Source organism: Dipteris shenzhenensis, chromosome 8 (genome assembly GCF_047967505.1).
Source record: "Dipteris shenzhenensis isolate YYH24624 ecotype China chromosome 8, Dip_SZ_1.0, whole genome shotgun sequence".
Classification (NCBI taxonomy): domain Eukaryota; kingdom Viridiplantae; phylum Streptophyta; class Polypodiopsida; order Gleicheniales; family Dipteridaceae; genus Dipteris; species Dipteris shenzhenensis.
This window is the reverse complement of record NC_141603.1, coordinates 37,391,050-37,410,480: the sequence shown is the minus strand read 5'-3', so window position 1 is coordinate 37,410,480 and position 19,431 is coordinate 37,391,050. Positions and strand designations below refer to the sequence as shown.

General features: G+C 41.0%; 1 pseudogene across 1 annotated transcript; it reads left to right on the top strand.

Moving 5' to 3' along the window:
- The first annotated feature begins 16,617 nt into the window (after positions 1-16,617).
- LOC147899457 (multicopper oxidase LPR1 homolog 1-like) lies at positions 16,618-18,811 on the top strand (annotated as a pseudogene). The gene is made up of 3 exons (XR_015541439.1): positions 16,618-16,852; positions 17,080-17,166; positions 17,252-18,811. The product of XR_015541439.1 is annotated as a multicopper oxidase LPR1 homolog 1-like (transcript).
- Positions 18,812-19,431: the final 620 nt, after the last annotated feature.

Below are 19,431 nucleotides of genomic sequence, written 5' to 3'. Positions count from 1 at the left end.
ATGGTGGGTATGGATTATGATACCATCCATGCTTGCCGTAATGATTGTATTCTCTTTCGTCGTGAGCATGGAGATTTGGCTAGTTGTCCAAAGTGTGGGGAACAATGATATAGAGATGACTTGCAGGGTGAGTGGATACCGGTAAAGGTCTTGAGACACTTTCCCATCATTGCAAGAATACAACACATGTTCTGATGCAAATCCATAGCGGAGTTGATGACATGGCATGCATCTCATTGGTCCACTGATCACACATTGAGGATTCCTGCAGATTGTGTAGCTTGGAAGCACATAGATAATCAGTGGCCGGACTTTGCGACATCTTGGGCTAGCCATGGACGGCGTGAATCCTTCTCTTTTGCACGCATGTCTTGTACTAACACATTCATGCACATGTGCAGGACTTGTTACAAGTGGGTACCATGCTTGTCCTATTTGTGGACCGGCTCTGAAATTGCTTGCATGCTACTCCAAACATATGAGAAAAAATGTTTATGAAGGTCATGCTCGATACCTTCTGCTCGACCATCTCGCACACGGAGGTCAGCTTGATCCACCACCATCATATTTGAAGGCAAGTGATTGGATTCAAGCTTGGAGGGTGAATGGAGAGGAACCTCCTCCTGGTATGAAGAGGCTATCGATCTTTCACGAGCTTCCTTATTGGGGTCAGTTACAAATCAATCATCTCTTGGATCCCATGCATATCTTCAAGAATGTGGGGGCTACTATTTGGGCACAATTGGTTGGTTCCAAGGACTCGAGAGGAGTGCGAGAAGACTTGCGTGCTATGAATAGGATGTCTCGTTTGTGGCCCCAAGTGCATGCTTCGGGAAAAGTTGTTCTCTCGAAAGCAACGTGGATCCTCTCTACGAGGGAGGAGGCAGCGGTCAAGGCAGACATTGCCTCTTTTCAAACACCGACAGGGTACATGCGTTGCTTGAAAGGAGCATTTTCAAAGGACAATAAGCTTAGTGGCCTCAAGTCCCATGATTGGCACAAGGTCTTATAGGTATTCTAAGTAGAATTAGTGTACCGATAATCGTGATGCATTAGCATAATTATTATTATGTTATATTGTTGACATGACTTCATTGTTGCTTTGATAGTTCATCCTCCCAATTACAATAAAAGGGTGCTTATAAGAAGATGTTAGAAATGCTATATTCAAGATCTGTGGTATTGTGAGGTATGCTTACTATCAAATCGCATTATGTATTTTCTTCATGGACATGTGAAATAGGTGGATATCTCAAATATCTTACATATGCATGGACATGTGAAATAGGTGGATATCTCAAAAAGAGATCTCTATATCAAGCATCAAGAAGGCTAGGGTGGAATCCATTGAAGCTGTATGCTTGCTTGAGAAGCACTTTCCCTCGAGCATTATGACAACTCAAGTCCACTTGCTTGTGCACATAGTTGATGAGGTGGCTATAGCAGGTACCGTTCATAGTTGATGGATGTTTTTTCTCGAGCAGTTTATGAAAACTTTAAAGGGGTTTGTAAGACAAAGAGCAAGACCGAAAGCAAGCATCGTAGAGGGATGGCTTGTGCAAGAGTCATTAGTATATATCACAGAGTTTCTTGCCTCCATAGATCCTGATATGCTGCAAGCTTGGCACAACAAGGATGATGATCACATCGTTGATGAGGTTCCCCAAGGAAAAGGGATTGAAAGAAAGATGAGGGGAGAGCAAATGGAGAAATTCAATAAGTTTTGTATCCTCAATAGCCATGAGATGCAAAAGTGGATTGAGAGATATGAAGTGGCCAAAGAAGAAAGAATAAATGCAAGGACGAGATTCAGAGTAATGTACAGGCGATCACAACCATATCCACGAGATCTGGCTCTTCTCCCTACTCACATGTCACTTGATTGGCTACAACTGGCTCTACGTAAAGTCGAACATGATGGAGAGACAATAAACGAGCGCGAGTGAGAGTTATCATCTGGATGTATGGTGCATGTAAATTTCTTACCTCTTGACGTAATTAAGTAATTATTTGTGGCAATATATGCTATAAAATAGATGCATCTTCATTGTTTTAATGATGCTCTTTTACAGTACAAAAAGTACAGTGCATTATGGTCATATGGATGACATTTTCACGTGGAACACATCGATTCAAAGAGAGTCACGTATGATTGTGGAGTCATGGCTAACTTTACACAAGATAGCCGAGCAAGTGCTTCAGATACCAATCTTCTCTCCTCATAGTTGGATTATTGTGGAACCATACGCGACATCTATGAAATTGATTTCAAACGATTTATTATTTTCATTCTTGATGTAAAATGGTTTAGAACTACTTACAACGGTCCCCATGCGATAGTGAGAAAAGATATTAGCGGTCTCTTTGCAATAGACTCCACCAAACATTGGACCGATGAAAGTGATACTTTTGTTCTTCCCGAGCATTGTGAGCAGGTGCATACTAATGATTTAATTAGTCAAAGCTTTCGTTTTTAAAGTCCATTGATACATGTACTTGAGCATAATTTAATATATATAATTGACGACATTTGGCACCCATCTTCAATATAGGTGGTTTTTCATCTGGATCGTTCTGATCCAAGATGGTGGTACGTGATCCAAGTTGCACCACGAAGTAAGAAAATTTTTGAAGATCGAGATGTGTATATGGAGATGCCACTACCAATGCCGGATCCAATTGATGAATCTAGCGAAGAAGATGTAGATCACCATATGAGCCAAGAGGAAGATGCGCATAATGACATCGCATGGGAGGAGGATGAAGATCACGATATTGACGAAGAAGACAACAATCATCAAGATCAATCACCACACTTAAGCTTTATTGAAGAAGATGATCAAATACTTTTAGGTGAATGTACGATGCTAGAGTACGATGATGATATAGGAGATCAACTCGATATAGAGTTGGAGATGGACTTGCTTGGTGCCTTAGTCTTGGCTCAAGATGAAACAGTTGATGTAAATGCTCTTATTTGATTTTTCTCATCTCAAACTTGGACATGAATATATGAGCTTCAAAGGCTTGATGTACATGCTCTCATTTTTTTATTCTCTATGAGCTCAAACATGTATGAAAATTTAAAAAAATTTGTCATTGGAAAAAACTAACTTTTAAGGCCTATAAAAAATATAGCGACTTTTAGCAATAGTCACTATATAGTGACGATTTAGGAAACCCGCTTTTCATACCGATGATTAACGCTAAGTGGGCACTAAACGTCGATACGTAAATGTCGCAATAGGATTTGTGTGTAGTAGTGATATACAACAAAAGGAGATAAAGACACAATTGACAATTGAAAGTTCGTAAAGCATTTTCTGAACGCATGCAAGCACAACTACCAGCCAACGAGCGCCTACGCAAGATTGGCAATGCCATTCTAAACACACAACACATAATTGCTCAACAAGCTGCTTACTTATGCTTGTCCCTTCCTCTTACTTCTACCACATGTGAATTATCCTACATTAACACTAGTCCCATTGATGAGCAAACCTTCTTATTGAAAAGAAGGCAAGATTTAGAGAAGTTGGATCCTGAAAGCAATGACATCTTCTATGCAGACATAGTTACAAAGTATTTGCAACGAAAAAAAACCATGAATGATGTTTGCCTAGCATCATTTGTTAGTGATTACAAAGGGGATGCAAAAGCTAACAAAAAGAGAACACATGAAAAAATAATATGTTACAACAACTAGAACATAAAAAAAGATCCAGAGAAACATTATAGAGAGTTATGTTTATTATACTTGTCATTTTCCAATGAAGAACATACACTAACCACGGAATTTCACACATGGCATGACTTATATAACTCTAACAAAGAAAGTATTGAAAACAACCAAAGAAAATACAACAAACTAATACCAACCGCCCCAATAACTTCTAATTCTACAACAACAAGTTCGACAACATCAAAGAAGTACAAACATAACAAATCATGAGTACGACTTAAAAGTTGAGATGAATACAAATGAAAACAAAAAATAATTCATTGACAATGTGCTATTCACATACAAAGCACAACGAAATGAGGATTATCATTACACGATGAGGAGATTGAATAGAAATCAACGAGCAATAGTACATGACATCTTACTAAAGAAACATTTAAGTCCAACAACACCATTGTGCCTTTTTTAAACTAGTAATGCTAGCATTGGAAAAACATTTACTCTACTAGTTTTGATTCAAGCATTAGTAAGGCATTACAATCACAAGAACATAGCAAATGTTACTCTACCAAGGATCCTAGTACTCGCATCACTACAAGGCATAGGCCCTTTTCTAATGAAAATACTGATGTTTTTTATACTTTTTTTTTTGACGGTGCAAAGATCGTTATTTATGTCGTTGTAAGCATAAAAAAAGAACGGTCGCTATATAGCGACGCTAATAAACATCATTATATAGCGACGCTGGTAAACGTCACTATATAGCGACACTGGTAAACATCGCTATATAGCGACGATTAACAGAAGCTTAAAAAAAACATTAGTGGGGCTAAACAGGGCCACAACAAGCCCTGTTTTGCCCCACTAATGTTTTTTAATTAGTAATTACAAAAAAAAGTTTTTTATTACATATACATGTCGAAGATATACAACATTGTTTGTTACAAAATTACCCTTTTGAAAAGGCTGATACAAAATCGCTCAAATGAGCCGATATACAAAAGCATATACATGGTGATGTATATGCAAAGTACTACTACTACTACTACTACTCATCCGAATCATCATCGTCATCGTCTTGTTGGCCTGATCCTTAACCCTTGTGCACTGCGCCTGATCCTCCCTAGCCCTCATGAGTTGCACCTGATCCCTTGCCCTCTTGAACTGTGCCTGATCCCTCGCCCTCGTCGAAGCCATGTAAGCCTAATCCCTCATCATCACTGCTCACCTCCGCTGATGGGACGCTCGATCTTTGATTTTAAGAGTGAAACCATATTAATTGGAAACTAGATTGTAATTTAAAGAATAAAACAGTTTAAAAAGTGAGATTACAAGTAGGAGTAGAATTATACCGTGCAAGCAGCCACCTCAGCCTAATCGACCGTCGCTCCCATTACCTTCTTCTCAATAAATCACGGCTTTGTTCCTATGCGAAATGTGCATCTTGTCTCTGTGTCTATAGGAAGGCGACCCATCGCAGCTTGCTGTGGGCCCAATTTATGAGAGTTAGATAAAGTGCATGCAATATGTAGTAAAACAAATAGAAGAATACATTAAATGAGAAGAAGTAGACTTACCACGGTTGCCTCGAATGCCAACCATCTGCCTGCACCAAACTGTGAAGTATCTATGACGTCCAGCCATCTCCTCGCAGCCCTCCTCTGACCCTCAAACATTTCAGGATGGTCCCTGTTCTGCTTCTTGAAAAACTTCCAATTAGCTTTATCTGCCCAGCTGGGTTTAGCCCTCCCCTTTGTGATGGAAGTACGCAAGGTTTTAGGACCTACGATGCTTCAAGACCAAACCCATGCGCTCTCGCATGTAACTCTTATTGAACTCCCAATTTAGCTTTCAATTCATTGATGACCGCCTGCTTCTTTTGGTCATCTTGATACCGCCAGTCAGTAGCTATGCCACTCCTAAAGTGGTGGCTCATCAACCGCCTCATGGTGGGCATCACTTCTACGTCCTTTTTATCTTCTATTATCTCTTCAGCAGTCGTGATTTGATAGGATAGGTCCTCAACTGGGTAAGGACTCATGGTAGTGGTAGAGTCAGAGCGAGTGGTGTTTGTGTGAGCGCTTCCAGAGCGAGGAGTAGCAGTGGGAGTAGGAGAGGACAAGGGACCTGACTGGTACTGGTTCTCGAGATCAAGTGGAGACCTGTAGGGATGTGAGTGTGCTGACTCGTCTACATCTCTCGAGTTAGCACAACATAAGCAACCCCTCCTACTCTTCCTTCCCTTACGATGGGCATGCCTAGATGATGACCCCTTAGTTGAAGGGGCTAGAGGGGATGGCTGTGTAGTAGGTCCAGCCACGGGTGTAGGCAAGGGAATTGCTAAGGTCCTCTGAGATAGCAGAGAGAAGAATTTCGCTGCCTCCTCATCAGTCATCTGTGCCACAAACTTATCAGGACTCTTGACAAAGCCATGGGCTGCTAGCAAAGGAGTTCCCCGAGAGGTAGTCACAGTGCTACGTCCGAGAGGAGTAGTCATAGGGGTAGGCCCCTGAGGTGTTGCTTGAGGGGAATCAAAGTCCTCTGGAGAATAGAGATCATGATGTCTCCTCCTACGAGGGTTTCCGTACTCGTTGGACATGCGGTGTGATCCCATGTCTAATGTAGACACAAACACGAAAACAAAAAACAAAAAACAAGAGCGGGTAAGAAGCGGAAAGCATATGAGGGAAAGTGAATAGAAGCAAGAGAGAAGGACATCCAAGCTATACCTTGATTGTGATGATGACCAGCTCTTCAAAATTGAGAGAAAAAAGTACTTTGAAAATTTATCCTTTATAAATAATGTCTTTCAATCAATAAGTAGCTAGACCCCACCTCAATTCATCTCCATTCTCTCTTTGAGGAGCAAATTGACCAAGTCCTTGCATATGATGTGACAAAAAGAGCAAACGTCCCAAGGAGACATGACATTACAAGTGTATACTTCAATATGCCAAGACCAACATGTGTGTGTGTGTGTGTGTGTGTGTGTAAAAATAGAAACAGAGTATGTCCCCCTATACACTGATACATACATTTAAGTATTTGCATGTGGCATTTTTGTTTAGTTCATTTCTTCTTATTTGTTGTCATAAATCTATAGAATCTTCCACTATACAAGATTGTGAGACTGGAGAAGGAGAGGGGAAAAGAAGAGAAAGAAAAGGGAAAAAGAGATTGAAAGAGGGGAAAAGAACCAAATATGCATAAGAGAAAAAAGAGAATAAAAATGCATAAGAGAATACATTGAGAAAGCATATGCTTATGTTTATGCATAAGCATATGAGCATAGGCATAGGCATATGAAAAGGCATAGGCATAGGCATATGCTTATGAAAAGAAGAGAAAAAGAGAGGGAAAAAGAAGAGAATGCACTTGTAGCAGCTGCTCATTCTCTCTCCATTCCTAGCTATAGCACCTCCTACAACAGTAGCTGCTCATCCCCCTCTGCTCTTTCTTCCTCCATTCCTAGCTACAGTAACTCCTGTAGCTGCTCATCCCCCTCTGCTCTTTCTTCCTCCATTCCTAGCTACAACACCTCCTGGAGCAGCTGCTCATCCCCCTCTATTCTTTCTCCCTCCATTCCTAGCTACAGCACCTCTTAGAGCTTCTCTCAACCTTTAGTTGCACCCTCTATACCTTCTCCCTCTCTCTCCCTCTATCGGAGTTGCTCTCTCCCTCCAAGCTGCACTTTCTAGTCCACTATTGCTATTGTGACCTCTGTACAAGAATGGTGAGGAGACCATACATGTACTCTATGTCCCACAGGAGCAAAAATGCACTGGGTGAATGGGTGCCTTGCACCTACAGCTTGAATGATTGGATGGTCATGAGAGGATCTACCAAGGGTCCACATAAGCTTCCCAAGAGAAAAATAGGTGATCTTTTGCATGAATGGAAGGGCCGCATCATGAAGTTCAAGCTTGGGAAGAAAGGATTGCTTGCAAAGGTGCAACACATCTACATGGGGAAGGACATGCACCTTCCTCCGTCAAGCAATCAATCGACAATACCATCGCATTGTAAGTCTGCATTTTGTGTAAGATTTTGAAGTGTAATGAGTCAGCTTAAAATTGTATTTTGAAATAGAACCAGTGTAATGAGTCAGTTTGAAAATAGCACTTGTGCATAGCAGATGTATTTCCTTCAGACTTTGAGGAGTGGGAACCAGTCAAGTGCTTCTTAGGTACGTTTACTACCATTCATGAGGATTTAGGAAGGCAAATGCATGCTGGAGAGAAGTCCTCTGCTTTGAAACAGAGAAATATCTATTGGTATAATTCCAAGTACATTACTCCAAGGACGGCATCAGGCTATGGCCATCTTTAATGCATTGCAACACCACAACTTGAAGACATGGATTGCAGCATGGTGGACACAAGAACAATGCAATCATACAAGGAAAAGATTGCAAAGGATGTGGGGATGGCCATGAAGTTTACATTTGGCTCTAAATGTGTAAGGTTGTCTTGGTTTATGCCTCTACACATTTTTGCTTCTTGTTTTCAGAATATCAAGATGCACAGAACAAAAACCATGTGGTCATGCAAGTGCCTACATGAGGATTCCCTTGAGGAATTGCTTGGGGTGAATTGGGGAAGTAGGTCAGGTGAACAAAAGGGTGATTTGTTTCAATGCCATGTATGTAAGGACAATGTGGTTGTCAAGTACCACATCTCCCGCCAAATGTTATATTTTGCTTTCCAATATAGGCTTTATGTATTGGTTCTCATTTAGGAGATGTCAAGAATGTGATTGTCACGTCACAATGGGCTCTCAGGGACGTGTGGGAACACCTATTGGCCATGGATGATGGTATGTCTGAGTCCTTTCACTTTACCTTAAATGGTGAAAAGGAAGGAAAGTGTGCAGAGAAGCTTGTGCATAGTGCCACTTGTATCCCTCCTACAATATTGAAGATTGTAAACAATGTGAGGTGGAACAATTGTGGATTTTGACATTTTCCAATTAATGGTGGTGCAATTAATCTTGATGTTTTGAATGGTTTTGTTTCATGTCAATGTCAAGTTTTTTCCAAAAATTTATAATTCTTTTTATTTTTTATATATAAAACATTTCGGTATATATAGGTTATAAAGTTACTTTATTTTCAAAGCTTCACTATCATAGCAATAGTTCTCCTAGCTACCAAACTACCATGGATTCTGCTAGGTCTGCCTTCCATGATTTCATCTCCTGTACTCCATTAATTGATAGAGAGGAGGAGTTATTTCTAGTCTTTGATAAGAGCATAGATGTCCAAGGCACCTACTTGGGAGCCCGAGACGATTTCGAAGACCTCATCAAGCACATGCAAGACTACATTACGAGTTTTGCATATCAAGTTGATGAGTCTACAAAAGATGGGTCCCAATTAATTATTTGAAGTACTTGTTCAATCAAGAACCCAGGTTTGTGAAGCATTTAGATTGGTTTCGAGCATAGCTCACACCCCTTGGGTTTAGGGAGATGGACACTGATGACCTCCTAGCATGTGGAGTCATCGAAAACACAGGAAATAGGTTCCTATCCTAGGAAATGACCTTTATTTTCCTTCTCCAAGAGGGACAAATGGAAGAGGAGGCCTCGACCTCAAGCCCTGACCCTGACCCTGCCCTTTCCGATCCTCTTATTTCTGTAGATGAGCACAACATCTACAATGAAGAGCCCATAGATGAAGAAGCTGAGGAGCAGGAAGCTGAGGATTGGCCCTGGAAGTGCTCTAGTGACCTCCTGAACCCCATTCTACTTGTTAAATTCCATCCACCTCGAGCACCACCTCTGTTGACCATGCAACAATGATATGGTTTCTTGCTCCCCTTCTTGTGGATGGAGAACAATACCTCTTTCTCCATGACATAGAGATTATGTTTGGTCTCTGGGAGGATGAAGCTCTTGGTGTCCTATGTGGATACGAGGTGGAGGTGGACACAACTATGTAAATACCTGGGTTTTTGGGAGTAGATGATTCAATAGAAGAGGTTCTTGCTTTAACACTGGCCCAAATCAAAGATGCAGATACATCAATCTACTCCGACCTACCTGATGTTCCAGAAGAAGCCTCTACATCTCACTCCAGACAATAGGAGGCCTCTGGATCCATCCTCATTGACAAAGAGGAAGGGATTAAGCATGATGACTCCATAGTGGTAAGAAACTATGAGCTTTGCATTTCTTCTCTCTTGGTATACTTTTGCTTTAATGGAATTCTAATGTAATGTTGAACTATTGCAGGAGGCATTTGAGGTCGACCTATTCTCATCTCAACAATGCCTTGTTTGCAGTAGCTTCGGCCGAGGTCACTCACTGGCATGTTACCTTGGCCAAGCAAAAGGGCGCTTTGTGGTTATCCACAAAAATTTTTCTCCACGTGGCACTGATGACCTCCTGAAGTGCAAGGCCTTGTCAAGAGTGATTGGTCATGCTGACATCAATTGCAATGTTGACGAGGTCATTTTGGTGAACTGCATGGCTACCTCAATACCTTTGGAACCAATTTTCAAGGTATGGCATTGACGGCAGCAACCATGTCCCTGGCGAGCAACGACAACTCGGGGGGGTCACTATGTATAAACCCTCTATATCACGTGCGTTCAAGGCCTATTTCTAAAATCCCTTATCTGTAAATTTTTCATTTATAAAATGTACCCCTTTTCTATACAAATCTGTAAATTTTTTTCAAAACTATTTTAAATAGTCCCTTATGTATATTAATTTCTGTAAATTTTGGAAATTAAAAAAATCCTTCTGTTGAACTCACGTGATAGGGTTACATATGATGAGTGACCCCCCCGAGAACGACAATAGCGTTGACTCTCTATCAACAACTAGGTTTAGAGCTAGGAGTGTATTTGGGAATTCAAAGCCCGATGTTCTCAATGTTTTAGAGAAGAGAGAAAGGCTCTGAAGCCTTATTGTATAGAAATTTTGTTTTATATGAATACATATATACTTTTTATATAGTGCCCCATTTTGTGTTCTTTTACAAAGTTTTTTTTATACTGTCATTGTATTTTGTAACTTTAATTGTTGTTGGCATTAATATTTTCATTCACTATTCTGTCCAAAACCATGCTATCAAATAAATATTTGCGCTATAATGGTCATTCTGAGCAATCCAGTAAGAATCTCACCACACGGCAGAAGGCAAATGTGTTCGGCATCGCGTGGGAAGCCCAAAAATGCTAAAACCCGCTATGGCGTGTATGGAGCCTCTTTGACTATCAAAGAGGCCCCATACGTGCCAAGTCAAAGAGGCTTCGTGTATGGAGCCTCTTTGACTATCAAAAAGGCCCCATACGCGCCAAGTCAAAGAGGCTCCATACATGCCATGGTAGGTTTTAGCATTTTTGGGCTCCTCGTGTGATGCTGAACACATTTGCCTTCTGCACCATGGTGAAAAAACATCGTTTGACCACTCAAATTCACACCAAACTTGCATAAACTGATGGAAAGCATGACGTAACATGTATAATAACATGGGAACAGTAATAGAACATGAAAATATCTTTTATTAATTGGCCTCAAAGGGCAGAGATTTACAAAATGATTCAGGTTACACCAAATGAACCTAAACAACATCTAGGGCCTAAGGGAGGGATCGGAGCAGATGCGCTTCAAGGTGAGTGCAAGGTCCTTGTCCATCACTGTTACTCTTTTGGCATGGATAGCACATAAGTTTGCGTCTTCAAAAAGACCTACTATCATCTGCTCCGTTGCCTTTTAAATTGCTCCCATAGTGCTTGAAGTGAAATGCACATCACTCTTGTAATGCCGTGCTATTTCACGTACAACACGCTGGAAGGGTGCACGGGGAATGAGATTGTCCACAGTGGTTTGGAACTTGTGGATCTCTTGAAGAGCCTTCACACCTAATTTTTTGTGCCTCTTAATCTTTGGGGGGCCCTGCACTGACCTTTGGACATGGCTCCATGGCCGCTTGTCCGCTTTGAACTTCTTTCGCCTCTCCTCCCTTGCAACCACCTCTTCAAACTCCTCTTCCTGTGTCTGGTGGGTCCTTCGAGGTGGCTTGTCGTGCCTAGGGGTTTGCTTTTATCCTTGGTCTCTTTTCCTTTTCATGAGGTTGTGAGACAATAGGCTAAGGCTCTTGCAGCTCATACAAGAGGCTCCTCATACTTAATAATATCAAGGCACAGAGGGTTGATGGTGCTCTTCCGTGCGGTCTACTTGGTTGGATGATTGGGGCCAAGGTTCATTATATCTGTGAGCCCACCAAATACTTCCTCTTGTTGTGGCCCCTGTAATCTCTCCATCTCCTCTCTTTGCCTTTCTTGCTCCCCTTGTTAGTCTAGATGCTCCACGCCAGGACCCCACGGAGGAGGGAGGGATAGTTGATCAGGATTGACTGGACTATTTTGCCCCTCTTGGGAGACCTCTCTACTTCCATGGTTAGTTGTGTGGAAGGACTATGAGGACCCATGATCGTGCTTGGATCCTTCATCGTGCTGGGATTCCTCATGGTGCTGAGATCCTTGGGATCCCCCATGAGAGTCGGATGGTGGGGACTCACATTGCTTGGACTCCTGATGGTGAAATTGCCTTCAGATCTCTGCTGATCATTGCCCTCATGGCCACTGGGGCTTGCAGTGTTCGGAGGCCATGGCATTGTGAGGAGTACAACCGGTAGCGTCTAAACGACGTCCAATGGGTCTAGCAGTTTGTTTAACTTGCGCCATAGAAATGAGGGATTTTAGGGTTTTGAAGTGCTTTCTATAGTCTTTTTTAAAGCACTTTGGGGTTTTTCTTTTAAATTAGGGTTTTTTTAGTGCACCTCCTCCCCCCAGTCTTGACATTGATAACGTGCATTATTTTGATAATTTTTGTGCCCAGTCCTTTGTCAGACGCGGTTCAATGGACATTCATTCATTCTCAAGGAACTATTAAAATATGCTATAGGTAGTTTTTTTATGTGCTTTAGAGAAATTGTTAAAATGCATTAAAGATAGTCGATTCAAGAGGCCACAAGGAAGGGACTATCTATACGCATAGGTAGCGCAAGTAGGAGATCATGAGGCATAGTGCAAATATTTCAGAACCTAAGAAAATCATGAAGAGGAAGAGCTAAAGTATTAAAGCAAGATCAACACTTTTAGTGAAGTGTATGGGACCATTCTTGTGTATTTTGCGGTTAAAAAAGTTATTTCAGCCTGATACTTCAGATGATTTGAGAAGCTTTCAAAACCTACTCTAGCACATATTGAGAAAAGAACAAAAAGACATCATAATGATTGATGGTGTGTCTGAAGTTGCCTTGTTATGTAGAAGATACCCTAGTTCCTACATTGTACCCATGCAAATTTTTGCAAGCTCTAGGGCCACCCATGATCACGAACTCCCAAGAGAAAGTGCCCTCACCATGTTGATATTGGTGAGTTTCCCATGATTGTAATGAACTACATTATTCAGAACAAACATTATTGAATTGGCAATGTTATTGACTACTACAATTGTTCCCTTGACATAGCCAAAAAGTATGGACAAGGCATTTGCAGTCCAGTGATCACATATTTGTACACAACCTATTTGTTGAAGCTAGTTACAATTCCAGGTGCATCCAATAGGGCTTCAGCTACTGTAAATGAACTTGTTAACATCCAATAGTTGCTATGTGTAGTATAATAAAATTGTTTCTCTTGCAAATTTAATTGCTAATGAACTCATAGTAGCCCAATTCTATCATGTTAATTCTTTAGAATACTAAAATCCAATCATAAGCTCTGCTACACCAATGCACTTGTGCTTCATAAAATCTCATTCTTGTTTCTTCACTCCTAGTTACAAAAATTCTAAGGACTTATATATGTTACTACACCGTAGTCGCATGGAGAGTTCAAGAGACAAAGCCTGTTGTCTTAGTGAGCTCTGCTTTTAATTGGATGTCAGGTACACTCCTGTCTCTTTCTGCAAAGCAAACATGGTGTTTTCGTTCTTGCTTATTGAGTTGAAGAGACTACATCTTTCTTTTGACTTGCTTCTATATTCAACCCTTGAACATCTTCTCCTTCCTTTGTCTCGTAAATATATCATATGCTTATGTAAATTAGATATTGCTCAAACTTTGGAAGGGCCAAAATCATCACGGAGAAAGGAGGGTCATCTAGGGCAAGTCATTGTGTAGTATCCATCAACATTACAGGATCTTCAAGAAGCAAAAAGATTGCATGAACACTTCAAATATTCTGATCGGTGTCGTGAAGAGTGGCTGTCAGCTAAAAGCCATCTAGGATACATTGCAAGCCATTTATGAGCAAGGCATTCATATGAAGGACTTGTAAAATGTAGCTCAAGAGTAGCAACATTACATGAGGGGAACATGACTTGATGAACCATTAGTTCTCACTAATTGTTCTTTGCTACTTTGACAATTAAGTTGTGATCCTCATCTTCCCATCATTCTCAATTGCTTAAAAGGTAAAGTTTTCATATTGGTTTTTCTTTTAATTGAGTAGACTAGCCAATTGCATATACTATGAATGCAAATGAAAAATTCTCTATGCTAATTGCGAACAACAAAGTGCAATGTACCAAATTTGAATTGCAATATGCTATTTGCAAATTGCTATGTGCTAAATATAAATCTATGTGAGACCCAAGGAAGGGCATGTTCCATGGACTTATAATTTTTGGAGAGGAAGTGTGCCAACTCTTCTCCCACACAAATGTGTGGTTATGTGCTAAATGCAAAGTACTATAAGCCAAATGCAAAGTGCTATGTACTAAATTCAAATTGCTATATGCAAAATTCAAATTGCTTTGTGCTAAGTGCAAATTAAACTAAACCCAAGGAAGGGCACATTCCTTGGTCTTATAATTTTTGGAGAGTAAATGTGCCAACTCTCCCTTCCCCCATACAAATGTGTGGTTATGTGCTAAATGCAAGATGATATGTGCCAAAGTCAAGTTTCTTTGTGCAAAATTCAAATTTCTATGTGCCGAGATCGAATTGCTATATGCTATATGCCATATTCTAATTGTTATATGCCATATGCAAATTGGTATGTGCTAAATCCAAATCTCTATGAAACCCAAGGAAGGGCACGTTCCTTGGTCTTATAATTTTTGGAGAGGAAGTGTGCCAACTCTCCCCCTACACAATTGTGTGGTTATGTGCTAAATACAAAGTACTATAAGCCAAATGCAAAGTGCTAGCCAAATTCAAATTGCTATATGCAAAATTCAAATTGCTTCGTGCTAAATGCAAATTAAACTGAACCCAAGTAAGGGCACGTTCCTTGGTCTTATAATTGTTGAAGAGGAAATGTGCCAACACGCCCCCACATGAATGTGTGGTTATGTGCTAAATATGAAGCACTATAAGCCAAATGCAAAGTGCTATGTGCCAAATTGAAAATGCTATGTGCAAAATTCAAATTGCTTTGTGTTAAATGCAAATTGAAATGAACCCTAAGAAAGGGTGCACTCTTTGGTCTTATGATTTTTGGAGGGGAAGTGTGCCAACTCTCCCTCCCACAAATATGTGGCTATTTGATAAATTCAAAATAGTATGTGCATAATGCAATGTGATTGTAGTTAAATGCTAAATTTATGAAATTCAAATAAATATATTCTCTACTGTCTGGTAGTTCTGGTGTGTAGCATGATGTGACGCTCCAACTTTGTATATGAAATATTTTGGAATATATATCACAGATAGTGTTCAAAAAGGATGGTTTTGATGTTTTGAAAGTTTTGGAAAAGTTTGTTGTTGGTCGAAAAATTTTGGTTTTTGTCCATTATGGTGTCGGCTGGATTTTGTGGCTTGATTTTGAGTTGGTTAGAGAAATAATTTGAAGAAACTCTGTAAGAAAAACTTATGATTCACTCGTTTGCATCCCTCTATGGAGGTCAGAAGTTGCTAACAAAGTGGTTTTGAGCTAAAAGTGCATCTAGATTTCCGTGTCAAGAGTTGCAGGCATTAGACGGAGGTCGAGATGGAAGAGTTAGCCATGAAAGGTCAAATGCAAAGGGAAAGAAGAGGGTCCGATCTTCGAGATGAGCTATCGAGCTTGTCCATTGAATCTACGAGGCAGGCGTGGTGATGCTCCGAACAGGGCCGTTTTCATGCTTTTAAAAAAATATATTTGAAAAAAAACAAGAAAAAAGAAAAAAAAGAGACGTCGAGATTCCGTATGCGTTTGCTATCAAAAGCGCACACTAAAAGATGGTGAAAAGCACACGTACGCTTTTCGAGAAAAGCTGTTTTTAATCGATTTTGGGGGCTTTTGGCTGCTTTTTGGGAGTCGTGAAAGGCTATAAAAGAAGAGGAGATCGTGAGAAGGAGAACACACAATCCAACGCACGCATATCGAGGCTGTGCGAAAGAGAAGAGAAGGAACGCATATCGAGGCTGTGCGAAAGAGAACAGAAGGCACGCATATCAAGGTGCTGCGAAAGTGATAATAGCACATGCAAATCAAGGCAGCGCAAAGAAGAAGATAAGATCAAGATATTTTGAGAGTGAGAGTGAGAGTGAGAGTGAGAGTGTGATTGAGATTTGATCATTTGATCATCTGATTTGAACATCTTCATGCGAGTGAGAGTGAGATAGGTCAGGGGTGGACGGGTGGTATCGAGCTCCTTCACGGAGTGATTCTTCTCCAAAATTATTGTAAAAACTCATCAGTTTGATTCATACTGGAATCTCTCTTCTTGTTCATTCGTGATTATTATCTTGCTACAATTTTGGTCGTGATTGTGAAAGAACGGTGTGTGACACATGGACTCACTCATGTCCTCACGAGTTCTACAAAGGTCAATTAAATGCACGCTCAACATGAAGCACGCTCAATGGACGTCAATCAAATGCACGCTCAACGTGAAGCACGCTCAATGGACCTGAAGCTTGAATGCTTCATCGCTGGCCAGCCTCCGTATAAGTCCGCACCTCGATATCCAGATAGAAGCATGGAAATGACGACCTCCTCTCGTAAACTTCTCGTAATAGTGCTGCTTCTTAGTGTCGTAGACTCCATGCTTGATATCTCCCTAGCCCTTCATAATCCCCCTCCCCCTCCTCTCGATGCTATCGGAGTTACTTGCTACTATCCAAGCCCTGAGCTCGAGAAGTTCGTGGATCCCCTTCCTTTTCCTGCCACTCTGGATCTCACTCATGGTCGCCCCATCACCATCGGCGCTTACAAGATCACCCAGGTTTGTTTGCGTCTGCTGTGGCACCCCCATTGCCCCGCATGAAACCGAAATGTCGCATATTTTGAAAGGAGTATTCTGATCTTCTAACGTCTTTCATAGCCGTTCTACGCCCACTGCATATATTTCTGTTCCAGCTTCTTTGATCTTCAGTTTTGGCTGACAGGATGACGGCTATGTTGTTTTCATCTATATCGTTTCTTAATTCAAGCACGTTGCTACTGTTGCAGAAACTCCACCGTGATCTTCCCAACACAACGCTCTACGCATTCGGGACGAGCCAAGAGACCGCAACAGTCCCGGGACCTACATTGATGGCATTTATCTGTCGTCCAGACCAAATAGCACTTGTTTACAACATAGAATGTAGAGTGATCAAATTGCTAACATGGACTTCTGCAGGCAAGGAGATATACTCCAGCGCACGTTCGGTGGGAGAATCATATCCCGGACGACCGTCCCTTTCTTCCCTTTCAAACATTTATCCCATGGGCTAATCCTCGCCGAGGAGGCGTTCCCATTGTTGTGCACCTGCACGGGGCGGAGGTGGAAAGCATCTACGACGGCAATCCGGATGCCTGGTTTACCCCGAGGAACGAGACGGGGCTCGCCTTTGTCACACAAAATTACACCTATCTCAACCAGCAGCCCCCTGCAGCTTTGTGGTATCACGACCACACCTTGGGCATCACCCGTTTGAGCGTTTTGGCTGGCTTAGCTGGTCTCTACATACTCAATCCCGCAACTGAAGAAGAAGGCCTTTCCTTACCAGTTGGCCTTCCGCTTGTGATGAAAGACCTGGGATTCTACGATAATGGTTCCATCAATCTGCCAGGGCCTGGCGTGATCGGCCCTATTAATTGGTGCCCTGAGTGGTATGACACTTGGCTAGTCAATGGCAAAGCATGGCCATATCTCCTCGTGTATCCCAAGCCGTATAGGTTTCGCCTCCTCAATTCCTGTAACGCACGGTTCACCGCCTTGTATCTAAGCCTATCAAACAACATCACCTTGCCCATTCTCCAAATAGGTACTGATGGTGGGTTTCTTGCGGAGCCTTTAAATCTTAGCTCCTTACTTTTGTCCCCTTCAGAAAGAGCAGATATTATTGTCGACTTCTCCACATTTCCAAATGGAACAGAAGTGTTTCTCCGGAACATGGCAGTAGAACCAGATCCCATTGAGTTCCCTCAATTTACTACACCTCAAACCTCCGTTCTCATGAAATTCGTGGTGGTTACGAAAAACGGAACTGAGGAAGGAATAATTCAAGACTTGCAGCGGATCATCAACCAACCACCGTCAGTATTGCTACCAGTTTGTGAGTATCCTCCCCATGATGTTAACAAGGTTAGAGTCTTAATGCTGGCACCTCGCATGGCAGATGGAAGAATTTACCAGTACGTAATCAACAATCGTACTTGGGAAGATCCAATGACAGAAACTCCCATTGTGGGAAGCACAGAGATGTGGGAGGTCATAAATCGATCCCCCTTCCCACATCCCATTCACATTCACCTTATCCGCTTCCAAGTGCTCAATCAACAATCCTTATTTGATGAAGAATATGCAGTAGGAAATTGTTCGGTACAGTTGCAATATCCGAATGAGGGTAGTTGCTTCAATGAATATCCCAAAGCCCCATATTTCTATCAACAAGGATGGAAAGACAGTGTAATTTTGTAGCCTCACCAAATGATTCGTCTACTTCTTCGGTTCACTAGTTTGGATGAATCTTCATTCCCCTTCGATCCTACAAGTGGCCCTGGGTATGTTTGGCATTGCCATGTAGTACAACATGAGGACCATTCGATGATGAGACCAATTAGGCTTCACTTTGATGAAGCTCATGTGATAGAAAATTAATTCTCGTCATCATCAAATATTTTATAAATGATTGGTTATAGACCTCTAATGATGCATGTAAAGCATCTCAACCATTTATTATTAAACATTATAGCTTGTTGCATTAATTACTCATTGCATTTTTGCAAATACTAGTAGATTGGCCCATGGGGTAGGCATGGGCTAGGGTTATACTTGAGAGCATTTTTTGTTTTCTTGAGAAGTATGTCACAATCCATAGTTACAAGCATCATTAAAGTCCAAAGCTTGCATTTTCAAAGATGTTGCACTAAATGGTCACCCAATTTTTTTGTTAGCAAATATTGCTCAAGCTTTCAAGAGAAAAATGATGCTCAATTCATCACATTTTATTTGCAAATATACATGATTGGAAAAAAAATTCAGATTAGAAAAGAAAAGGTTGTGGATATAGCTACAATACCCATTGAATCATGCATAAAAGAATGTTGAATGAGCCATTCTACCTAGAAGCCAAGATACTAAATAAAAGTTGTAAACACTAAAATCAAAGACAATAGGAGGACAAGTAAAATACAATTATAAGAGCATTAATGAATTGCTCCTACATTTTTCTTGTTTGTTCCATTATAAGACTTTAAAATTTTGATCAACATTTCAATTTAAAAAAAAAAGAGTGTTTTAAATTGAATTGAGCATGCTTGGTAATCACCTCATTTCTTTGCCACCCTCCAAGAAAGACCAACATTTGAATTGCA